Source organism: Dermacentor silvarum, chromosome 1, assembly GCF_013339745.2.
Source record: "Dermacentor silvarum isolate Dsil-2018 chromosome 1, BIME_Dsil_1.4, whole genome shotgun sequence".
NCBI lineage: Eukaryota > Metazoa > Arthropoda > Arachnida > Ixodida > Ixodidae > Dermacentor > Dermacentor silvarum.
Window position 1 is genome coordinate 255591232 of NC_051154.1, and position 13052 is coordinate 255604283.

At 47.3% G+C, this 13052-nt stretch overlaps 1 protein-coding gene across 1 annotated transcript in view; it reads right to left on the reverse strand.

The window, feature by feature from the left end:
- Positions 1–13052, reverse strand: part of LOC119439416 (uncharacterized) — a 593935-nt gene that overhangs the window by 537231 nt on the left and 43652 nt on the right. The gene's annotated exons all lie outside the window — the stretch shown is intronic.

The window sequence follows — 13052 nt, forward strand, 5'->3', positions numbered from 1 at the left end:
CTTCCGACGCGACGTAGCAGCAGCAGCCGACGCAGCCGTGATCCGACGCCACGAATTAACCGCAACGCCAGACGCCGGTCTACCGATCTAGACGTGCTCATCGATGGCCATAACGTCACCGCTCTCGTCGACACTGGAGCCGACTATTCCGTCTTCAGTGGCCCGTTCGCCGCCAAGTTGAAGAAGGTGAAAACAGCCTGGCAAGGACCCAAAATCCGGACAGCGGAAGGCCACCTAATAACGCCGACTGGAATCTGCACAGCGCGAGTCACGGTAAACAACCGCACTTATCCGGCGAGCTTCGTAATCATGCAGCACTGCTCCAGGGATGTCATCCTAGGCATGGACTTTCTAAATCAACACGGTGCAGTCATCGACTTAAGGTCCAAGTCGATAACGCTTTCAACGCACAACGCGATACCACCGGATACAAGCATAAGTTACCATGCCTTGAATGTGCTTGAAGAACAAGTCACCGTTCCGCCGCGCTCCAGCGTAATGATTTCCGTCGGTACCGAAGTGCCTGCAGACATGGAAGGTGTCATCGAGGGCGATCATCACTTACTGCTCGACCGTGAAATTTGTGTCGCTAGAGGCATAGCTGAGCTACGTGCAGGGAAAGCAAGGGTGATGCTCACGAACTTCACCCCTGAATACAAGCGGATTAACAAAGGCACCACAGTCGCCTACATCGACGAAATAGTACAAGCCAGCAGTGCCTTCACGGATTCCAGTGCCCCTGCAACGACGACTATAATACCTGAACCAACTTTCGACGTCAATCAGAACCTTCCCAGGCATAAGAAAGAACAACTAAAAGCTCTGCTCCTACAATACAAGGACTGCTTCTCGTCGTCGTCAAAAGTTCGACAAACCCCTGTCGCCAAGCACCGCATCATCACCGAGGAAAATGTCCGCCCACTCCGTCAGTGTCGTGCAAAACGACATTCTTCTAAAGAAGAACTTCTCGCCTCTCCGAGCCAACTACCTCCTCGTGGTACCCTCAGCATTGCGTCCAGAGGTTCTGCAAGCTCTCCATGACGACCCAACGGCTGGACACCTCGGTTTTTCCCGCACGCTCGCGAGGATACAAGAAAAATACTACTGGCCTCACCTCTCTGCCGACGTCGCCCATTACGTAAGGACATGCCGAGACTGTCAGCGACGCAAAACACCGCCGACAAGGCCAGCCGGACTTCTACAGCCGATCAAGCCACCTCGCCGACCGTTCCAGCAGATCGGGATGGACTTATTGGGGCCTTTTCTGACGTCAACGTTCGGGAATAAATGGATTGTCGTAGCTACGGACTACCTCACCCGCTACGCCGAAACAAAAGCCTTGCCCAAAGGCAGTGCCGCCGAGGTAGCCCGATTCTTCGTTGAGAACATCCTCCTGCGTCACGGTACCCCAGAAGTCCTCATCACCGACAGAGGTACGGCCTTCACGGCTAAACTAACTCAAGCCATCCTGCGCTACAGCCAGACAAGCCATCGCCGGACCACCGCCTACCACCCGCAGACGAATAGCCTCACCGAGTGCCTAAATAAGACCATCGCGGGCATGCTGGCAATGTACGTCGACGTCGAACACAAGACGTGGGATGCCATCCTTCCGTACGTGACCTTCCCATACAACACGGCCATGCAAGAAACGACGCACATGGCGCCGTTCAACCTGGTCTACGGAAGGAACCCGGCAACGACGCTTGACGCCATGCTACCGGACGTCACCGACGAAGAAAATCTTGACGTTGCCACCTATTTGCAGCGTGCCAAAGAAGGTCGACAGCTCGCCCGCTTGCGCATCAAGAACCAGCAGAGGACCGACAGCCGGCACTACAATCTTCGACGATGCAACGTCGAGCACCAGCCCGGCGACCGTGTTTGGGTCTGGACTCCGATACGCCGGCGAGGACTAAGCGAGAAACTGCTACGACGCTATTTCAGACCCTACAAGATTATCCGACGGATTGGCGCACTGGACTATGAGGTCGTACCAGACGGCATTTCGCAATCACAGCGGCGCCACGCACGACCCGAAGTCATCCACGTGGTGCGTCTTAAGCCTTTCTACGCCCGCTGACGAACTTGAGTACTTTGTTAGTTTATTTTTGTTTTTTTCTTCTTTATTACGCGTGGTTTTGTTTTCGCTTTCACATTTGTTTGTAGCATCGGGACGATGCTTTTTAAGGGGAGGGTATTGACACGTATACATGTTTATCTTTCACCGGTGGCCGCTTTCCACCGGCTAACACATGTTAAACGTTATCGCTCGGCGCAGGACGCGCCTGTGTCGGAGGTTTCTAGAACGTTATCGATGCTTCTTTACGTTGCCTGTTTTCACCGACACTTATGTTATCTGATTGTGTGACCGACGCGAATTGTCTAGAACTTTCTGGAAGACACGCGGGCATCACGGATTAATCTAGAACCTTCGATGACTCAGGTATAAAAGCCGACGCGTTTCGCCGCTGATCAGATTTTCGACGATCGCCGACTGTGTTCGCCGCTATCGTTGTGCTTTGAGTGTACCTTGCTTTTGTGGGCACAGGTTCGCCCAATAAACAACCAGTTTCGTCGTACACACTTTTACGACTGTTTTGCGTCACTACTACGTGACAATAAGTGCTAAATGTGTGCCTGTGGAAAATGTTATGCTGCACATTCAAGAAGTCCATTAAATTGGTTTTACTGACAAGTTTCACTTTGCATGTATCGAACAATGCATATCATGATGCTTAAATTGAAAGACAATCACCATGATTCTCTCACTATGTATATCACAAATAATGAGCCATCTAGTCACTGTGGAATACATGCTAAGCATGAAAATCCGAACTTCATATGAGTGCAATCATTACACATGAGCATGATCAACATACAAAGTAATTACACACAGCAAGTACAGGGACTTTGTGTTATTTAGCCAGCACTCATGTAAACGAATGGAAAATGTGACCAAAATACCACCAGTTGACAGCGTTGCACTGCGAAAGTACGAAGAGAACAAGGCACCACTTTTTGTTGATGCTCATGACATAAGTACCCTTGCCGAAAAATATCTACATCTGTATGTACAAAATTTGATAAAAATAACACAATCAGTGCAGATATCATCACCACTCGGCCGCTCCTTTGTGGAATTAATCTCCACCATAAACATACTACAGTAGAACCCCACTGTTACGTTCCCGGGTGCTGCATTTTCCCGGCTGTTACGTAGTTTCCGGCCGGTCCCAGCACAGCTCCCATAAAACCCAATGCATTGGTAACCCCGCTGTTATGTTGCAACTGTAGGACCGTTCCTGCATCATATGTTGCGAACTGCCACCCCGCACTGGCCCGAGTGGCCATTTTGACTTTTCATGTCACTTGGCTGGGTTGCTTGACGATGGCATTGGCCGCCCAAAGTGCCAGGGCGACACTTATGACGTATTTTTGGTTTCCGCCAGCAAAAGTATGGCCTTTGAGATCCGTATTTGCTATCTAAATAAGGTGTCTATGGTGCGTTGCGGCCATAAAATTGGCTTTGGCTCATAGATGTTCCGTATAACGTCCAACTGCGATAACGCTGTCGCCGTATGCTGTATGTGCGAGTGCAAGCCTCCGAGGGGAGCCGACGACCGCGTCTAAATCTCCGCGCGAAAGAAAGAAAAGCAGGAAGGAAGCGCGCACCTTCTTCCGTTGCGCTCGAGGCACCAGCGAGGGGGGAGGGATAGCGGGAAGCGTTGTGCCCACTGTAGTTGTGCTCTGGCATCAACTATGTACTGCGCAGCCGCGGGCGGTCGCGTGGGCCGTATCTTGAAAGCGATCTACGTTGGGGCAGAGTCTACGCAGTGTAGGGGCGTCACCGGCGACTCGTAGCTTTGTGTGCTGCGTGTTCTCAGCGCTCAGTTTGCGTTGAAGCGATAGACAACAGCAGAAGCAGTGCTTAAATTCCTCACGCCAGCGTTTGACAGCGCGTGTCCAAGCTTATCGAGTGTGATGTGTTCATGTTTGCCTGTGGGCGCTGACACTATGCTTGTTAATACAGTTAATAAGCGATTGTTTACAAATTTATATGGACGATAAAACTACTATTCTTACTTTGTATAGCTGTGTACTAATTTGCTATTGCAATCGATATTTCGGCTGTCGGGCAAAAGTACTACTTGGTGGTTCTCACCTTATGTAGAAAATAAAGGCAAAGTAATGTCGCACGTACAATGGTTTGCTTTTTCCTGGAGACCATTTTTTCAAGGACAGGCTAACACGCTGACAAAGACAAGGCCAATGCGGGAACTTAGAACTGCTTCATTTTTGTTGAGCATGTACCTGAAACTCAGTATAGAAATCAGTGCGTCTAACCATGCTTTGTTTTAACTGCACGCAAAGCACTGCGTGAGATCAAAATTAATACGGAGTCCTCCACTACACTGTCCCTCATACCTCATGTGCAAAATGACAATCAGTACTGTGAACATGTTGGCACAATTTGTCAGCGCTTCCTCTCCTAGAATCATCGATCAACTAAAGGTTTGTTCATGAAATTGTACATGCAAGCACATGCTTTCCACACTGCATTCAACCTTCGTGACATTGTTATTGGGAACACGTTTAAGAATTTTGAAAGTCTTTAGTTGGCCAATATGTTACACGTTCAGCATGTATCCTGACCTTGGCAATTTTTCTTGTTTCTTTTCATCCTATATTGACAGCTGCAATTTTACTTTCATAAAAGGTGGGATATTTAGCGAGACCCCAAGCTCGGCAAGATCCCCTTCAATCAAAAACCCTCGATCAGCCATTACTGAGTCGCCCAGTTCTAACTTTTTGTACAGACTGCTGCACCATGTTATCTCTATCTGACAACCTTCCTGGAGCAAGATCAGCAACAAAAGTTACCATGCCATTCAGAGATATACCGATCAGCCCTTTTTGCTGTGTTGTGGCTTTTGTAAGCTGAATAAGTGGCACTTTGCACAGCGTAGTCGCTTGGAGTTTATGAATATTTCCGTGCAGTCCAATAATAAACCTTGTGTTTGGATAGATCTCTTTAAACACTTGAGGCATGAAATGGTCAATACTTTCGCGATTGGGCCAGTGAGGAGCTTGTTCTAGGTAAGCCGCCAGAAAGTCTGTCCAAAACACACAGATGCAGCTCACACTGCTCAAACTGGTGCCAAACCTGTACGCCAAGTCTTGCTCAAGGAGAATTAACCTAAACCTCATGAGCACAAGCATCAATTGGTCCATCATGTGCATTACACATGGAATATTTTGTCCAGTTACCTCTCGATAAGTTGATACCCCATCTTCTACAAATTTAAAGAACAGCATAAATCTCTGTGCACTTTGAAAACCTGCGTAAAAGCACAACTTTTTCGCATCTGCTAGTACCTCTTGTGACATTGTGGTGTTGGGTAGCTGTAGTGGCCTCAGTCGCACAGCTTGCATATTGGCAAGCTTTCTCTTTAAGTGCCTTTCTTTATCCTGGAGGTTTTTGTTGTCCACTACAAGTTTCTAAACTTCCCCATAAAGTTGATTTGTTGACTCTAGCAGCGAAGCTAGAAGCAGCTTCTGCTGAGACACAGCTTTCCGGGGGCTTGCTTGTGCAACGCTTTAAGGGTGATCTATAGATTCAGAGCATAAAGGACGCAAATGTCAGTTATATTCCAAAAAATCACTTCAACACCAAAGCCATTTCTTTAAAGCAGCAGCATTAAGCCATAATGTGGAATTTTCTACCAGCCTCACACTGAAAATGCAGCATGGTGAAGATTTGAAGGTGTTTACAAGGATGAAGTCCCTTTCAACGTTTTTTTTTTTTTCTAGATTGAGGGATGGCGAGCTGCATTCAAAAATTTTCAGTAGCTCAGTGTATAAACTTAGAAACCCTAGCACCAAATTAGGAGACAGAAAAGGCACTGGCAAACACTCGAAATGTGCTAGGTGAAATGAGCATGTATATGCAGTACTCATTAATGTCAACTAGTCACAGAATATGGCGTATTCATGCCATCTGTGCAAAGTGCATGTCAACACTGAGAATGAATGACTGCAACAAAGCTAACAAGTTGGGCTTTTACATGTAAAAGCTGTAGTAACTACTACTAATGATGTGACAATACAAACGGTAAGTGTACATACAATGCTTAAAGAAATAAAAATTTATTAATACATACACAGAACGTACAATGCCAAACTCTGAATAGTTTACGAGGTGATGCATAGATACTACTGGCCTGCATACTCATTTTTATTGCATGATTGTCAATCAGAAGTACATTGAAGGGCACATTAAAGAGATAATGACGTTAACTGCAAGAGAAAAAAAATGTCAAAATGAAGTGATACACTAGCCTCGACTTCACTAGAATCGAATGCATAACAATTTTCTTAAGAAAAAAAAAAGCTACCAAAAAGCATCACATATACTCATCCATCTTTTTAAATTGCTTTGTTCCCTGTACACCACTTCGGTCCTTTAGCGTTCAGGTACAGAGTTTCTCACTATATTACCTAGAGGAAAACTGGTGCTGCACCTCTGTTGTATGCATGGGAATGCTGGGATGTGGTGGCTTCGGATCGAAATTGTTCTCGCTGAGCCAGGACACCTTGCAGGCATGCCTATCACCACTCTGTCACCATGGTTTATTTTCTACTAAATCAGCACGTAAACAGCCATCTTCTATTTAATATTATACAAAACCATGTTTTATTAAATCGCGAGGATTGTGCTTGGATGCACAAATATATGAAACGCAAAAAAGTATCAGCAGCCACTAAAGTTGGAGGACAGCGACAAGGTCGGTGCTGACTTTGTGACAGTTGGCGTCTGTTCTTGGTTTTTATCACTTGATTATGCACTCCAAGTGAGCAATCCTCATTGAAAGATGCAATATAGGTGAATGAAATATTATATGAGGATGTTATTTTATGAAAGCTTTATATGTGAAGCCTTATTCACGTTTGAGGCGCAGCCTCGCTTACCAAAGCCAGCACAAGCCACACACAATCGTATACAGTCATTTTCATGACAGCACAGCCCCCGCTGGGAAACTTGCATAGACAGTGGCACCAGATTTGTCTCTACGTTAGACTATAAGAAACTATGAGTTCTGGTGAGCAGCCACTGTTTCTGTTGTGGAAAGCGAGGTGACCAAAACAAAGCAAGTGAGAAACTTTAGAAGTGATATAGCTTAACAGGATGAAAGACGTGTAACAATTGCCTTTCACTGGCTCTTAGAAGATTGTTATGCATCTGATTGTTGAAGTCAAGGATGGTGCAGTGCTTTGTTGCATCGTGTCTTTGGTTTCGCATTTTTTTTTGTCAACATTGTGGCCTTCAGAAGAAATTTTACCCCGAGGCTCTGACTTATATACAGTGGAATGGAAAGATCGTTTTTCTTGGCAACCACTGCACTAAATTTGATGAGGTTTGCTGAATTTAAAAGAAGGTAAATTCTAGTGACTGAAGGAAGGAATTTCTTTAGTTATGCTTCAATTTTTTAAATAAAATCATTGAAAATTTTCATAAACCATTTACCCATGTGCCCAGCCTTTAAGCAGCTTTGTTCTTCAGTGGCGACTTGTTCAGATAACACAGCACCTAGGGTCACCGTGCTGGCCACATCCAGTTCAGGCAGAAGTACCAGCTCCTCTGGTAACTGTTCCCCACAGGGTGCTGTGGGCTCACACTGCTGCTTGCGTCTTTTAGGAGAACCTGTGAATATGCAAATGAGCTATAGTTTTACTCTTGAGACATGGTGCACCTTGCAATATTAAGGCAAACTGCACATCCCTCACAGAGTGGCATCCGACCAGCTTATCGAGGCCAAAAAGGCCTTGTATTTTGTATACCCATACCACTTACATTGAGCTTCTTTTGTCCACGGCGGGTATGTTTTGGATGGGAAGAACCTTGGTAGGGTATGTCCTCGTATGCCCTTCGCCCTGTCTTATTAAAATAGGCCCCGCATACTCTGTTACTTGACTTCGGTTGCCAAAGAGCATATTTCCCTCCTGGCCCTTTCCTGTTTATTCTTTTCAGCCATATTTTCCTCATGGTTAGATCACATGGAAATGTGTGCCATAATAACCTTTTGTTTTTTCACTGTATTGATGTCCAGTCCTTCCTCTCGTTGGCGCCATCCTGACTGAAGGAACACACACATTAGAGAGGATGCACATAACATGATTTACTTGACAGATACTGTATATATAAGACTGCGTCACTATGACACCTCACAACGCTAAAAACAATCGGGGGTTGCATTCTCTGATGATTCTCTTCCCATATGTCGCTGTTTTGGGCCTTCGGCATCGGCTCGTGCCACCGCGATCACCGAAAGCGGGCAGTCAGCGTTACAGCTGAAAAAAAAATATAGAACTCGGGATTGGGAATCACCACAGAATACGGGCACATGTAAGTTGCCGCATATGCCCGTCACTTCGTGATGTTACGGATGTGGACATTTCACGCGGAGAGAATTTTTACGAACGTGATCAGCCCCATTTAAACAGTCGTATTTCACCTCGCATATACACAGCTAATTTTGCAATGTTTAACACAAACTCCGGACAAAGGCAGTATACTGGATTATTCATTCTTGGAAATGCTTTCTATTTACATGCGATTTTGCGTGACTCTGCAACCAACGCGCCGGATCATTTGTACGACAGCGTTCTAGTCCCACGAAACGCGTACGTTCCACCTCTGTGAAAGCATGTACCCAGGAACGCTGTCGCTTCATTATTCAGACGCTCCAGTCGTTTAGTTACGCGATATTACTAGAATATATTAGTAGTGCCACCGCGCCAACATGTCTCCTTTTTTACGCGCAAGGCTACTGCTTCGAAACACAATGCCTACATAGTTGAGCTCAAGTACGCCGATTGATAAACGGGTCATGTCCCCTTCTTACCTATGAGCGTTGCAGACCATGCTGAGACCTAATCTTGCAGCACGTCTTCACAGAAAATACGAATCCGGCAATGAAAGCCGTCCATGTGACTCCAGTACTCCACCGAGTAACTGCCGATGAGGGAGCGACACGCTGGACAGGGCTAGGCTTGGCTGCGCGGCATATACAGATTACCCGAAAGCACTTGCGCACTCACGGGTGGCGGTGCGGTGCCCGAGGAAGGTCTATTGAGAAATTTCCAATTGGTACCAACTGGAAAATTCCAATCGTAAATAAGTACATAACTGGACCAACTGAACTAACTGGAACGTGACCAATTGGTTTTTGTTGGAGTGACCAATTGTACCGAATGGGTGCCACTTGATTTGAAACCAACTGTTTGGAATAACCAATGGGCCATACCAATACACATATATACCCCACAAAGCAAACCTAAATAGGATTCCAGCTGTCAGAAACAGGTTTGCTATAGCCTTAGCACTGCATGCATATACAGCAAGATCTCGGTGATACGAATCCCGTGGGGTCGCGTGAAATATTCGTATCACCCGAAATTCGTATCATCAAAACATACACAATATTAAGAAAAATGAATTTATTTTTACCAGAAAATATTTCTAATAGTGGAACCCCATTGATACCTTCCTCGCTGCTGCATTTTCCCGGCTGCTACGTCGCGTTTTCGCGGTCCCGACCTAAATCCCATTGACTTCCATGTATAGCCGAATCTCGATAATTCGAACTCGAAGGGGCCCAAAAATTTGTTCGAATTAAAAGGACTTATTTTTGAAATATTCGTGCACCATAGCACAACGTACAAACAGTGCGATTCGTTAAATATCGCGGCACGCAAGCACATATCGAGCGAGGGCCACGAAACTGCCCGTGTCAGCCAGAAACTGCCTGTGTCGGCCAACGTACGCTCGCTTCGCAATAACGGCAGAAAACAAAACTTCAGGGAGCAGGCGGCGCAGGCACGGCGAGACAGAGATTGTGGTTGTGAAGAGGAAGAGGCGACACGATGACGGGTGCGCGCGGGGACCATCGCAGGTGAGGGAAAGGGGCGGCAGTGAAGCGGATTTGGCCTCGGCAACTGTCGCTTCGGTGGCTCCCCTCGTCCTCTCTCTCAACACCCTCGTAACCTTCGACTGTCCCCATGCGCGCCCGCTGCTCCCGCCAGCCTGGCGCCAACTTAGCCTGCTCCCCGAAGTTTCGTTCTCTTCCGTGGAAGCGAGCGTTGGCCGGACTGGGCCTCCGCCGTTGCTTCCCTCTGCGCTGCAGCCGCAGCGTTGGCGGCACGTACACGCGTGTTCCGGCACCATGCAGAAACGGTGACCTTGCCGTGACGCCGCATTTTTTTTTCTCCGCTGCGGCGTTGAGGGGTCTCGCCTAAGCTTTTGCTCTATGGCGGTATCGGAGCAATGCCGGTCGGAGGCGCTGCCACATGATTTGGCACACTGCTGAGAGCATGTTGAGTTAATGAAAATTACGGTCACTGACCAAGTCAAAAAAGTGTTTTGACGTTTCGGAACCTGTACAGGTTCCTTGTTCACAATGCAGCGGACGTAGCATCGTTGTCCAGTTAAATACGCAGTATATGACGTAATGAACGGGCATAAACTTGAGGCATGTTTCCATCTGTCCTGTTAACGGTATCTGGCGTCGTCTGTATCAGCAGAGATTCTAGCAGCAGTCTCGTTGTCGGATTTTTCTCTTTAGCCATGATTGCAGCATCTTCCCAAGCGATAGAGTGCTGACTCTTGTGCACATGCTCCGCCAGTGCGTTGTACACGTGGCGGTGATTTTGAACATCGCGCTTGTGCTCTTTCAGTCGTCGAATGAAGTTTCCTGTTTCGCCAATATAACAAAAGTTGCAGTCTTGGCACGGGATCTTATAGATTACCCCCGGGAACTTTTCGTCTTGTAAGCGGTCCTTCACGTTGACAACTTTGCTGCGGAGCTTGTTAGATGGCACATGTGCAATGCGTAAGTCATATTTTGAAAATATCCTTGAAAGCGCTTCGCTGATACCCGGTATGTAGGGAATGCTGGCCCGTTTTTGATAAGCTCGTTTCTCGGATGGCTGAGGATTCAGCACCCGTTTTTCGATTCTGCGAACAAAAGCAGCCGAATAGCCGTTATTGGACAGTTCTTGGCGTACCGTGAGAAGTTCTCTTTGGAGTTCTTCTTCACTGGAGCATAAGTGGGTGGCCCGATGGATCAAAGATGACACGACAGAAGTCATGTCACCCAACTGGGCACAAGACTTCTGTCGTGTCATCTTTGATCCATCGGGCCACCCACTTATGCTCCAGTGAAGAAGAACTCCAAAGAGAACTTCTCACGGTACGCCAAGAACTGTCCAATAACGGCTATTCGGCTGCTTTTGTTCGCAGAATCGAAAAACGGGTGCTGAATCCTCAGCCATCCGAGAAACGAGCTTATCAAAAACGGGCCAGCATTCCCTACATACCGGGTATCAGCGAAGCGCTTTCAAGGATATTTTCAAAATATGACTTACGCATTGCACATGTGCCATCTAACAAGCTCCGCAGCAAAGTTGTCAACGTGAAGGACCGCTTACAAGACGAAAAGTTCCCGGGGGTAATCTATAAGATCCCGTGCCAAGACTGCAACTTTTGTTATATTGGCGAAACGGGAAACTTCATTCGACGACTGAAAGAGCACAAGCGCGATGTTCAAAATCACCGCCACGTGTACAACGCACTGGCGGAGCATGTGCACAAGAGTCAGCACTCTATCGCTTGGGAAGATGCTGCAATCATGGCTAAAGAGAAAAATCCGACAACGAGACTGCTGCTAGAATCTCTGCTGATACAGACGACGCCAGATAAACATGCCTCAAGTTTATGCCCGTTCATTACGTCATATACTGCGTATTTAACTGGACAACGATGCTACGTCCGCTGCATTGTGAACAAGGAACCTGTACAGGTTCCGAAACGTCAAAACACTTTTTTGACTTGGTCAGTGACCGTAATTTTCATTAACTCAACATGCTACCTGACCAGACGAGCTTTCGTCGAACTCTTGACTATGTGCTGAGAGCACTGTCGGAGCACGTTAAGTTAAAATTAACGATCGCAAATGCTTTCGCGTTCGAGTTACCGAGCGTTCCCCATGATACTTCGCCAATCTATAATGTTCCTCTATGTTACGTTGCGTTTGAATGTGGCAGTCACGTAAATTTAGCGGTGCAGCCAGCTTGTACATTGCAACACACCACCGATGCGTTGCAACAAGCCATGGGCACGTTGCAGATACGACGCACCTGCGCGGGTGCCGTATCCTGAAAGCGATCTGCGACGTGCACAAAGTGCGCGCCTGCGCAGACCTTATTGTCAAAATGATCTGCGATGTTGACAAAGTGTGCCTAGTGCCAGTAGCTTCGTATGCGCTGTGCCTTTCGACGTTTAGTTCGCGTCGAAGCGAGAGACTGCGCAAAGGTCAATTCGCTCGCTGCTGCTGATGCGCTTCCGTTGCTTCACCTTTCGGGCGAAACTGCGGCTTTTTTTCCTGTTTTTTTTTTTCGCGGTCCCTTGAAAAACGTATCAACGGGACGTTTTCTTGTCCAAATCGTCAACGATCGCCTTCTGAAAGGCATATAAGTGCGCACACGTGATCTTGGGAATGTTTTCGCACGCCACTGAATGCCTGAGCACGTCGAGTGCAGAGAGCGTTTTGACCGTCAGGGCTGTGCTTCGGTCGTCGTTGCAGCAGCGGTCCTCGTCTACTTTCTCGCTAAGCATAAGCTAGACTGTGATGTGGTCCGGTCCGCTCGACGTGGGGATCAATGAGAGATGACGCAGCCACGTGACGTAGTCGGTTGCTTGGCGACTATGGATCCCGCCCAGATCCCGCTGTGCCGGCTTGTTTGTGCCGGTCGCCCCGCTGGCTCGGCCGCCGCCGCTGTTGCTCACGCGTTCGTATGATCCGCAGCGGCACGGCAACCACGTTCGGAACAGCCGATTTTTTTCGTATTGTGAGCAATGTATTTCGGCCGGGGAATGTTACCAATTCGAATCACACCGAAATTCGTATCAGCCGGGTTCGTATCACCAGGGTTTTACTGTATAGCTATAATTCATTCCAGTGTCCTTCAATGGGTTCATAAAGTATGATTTC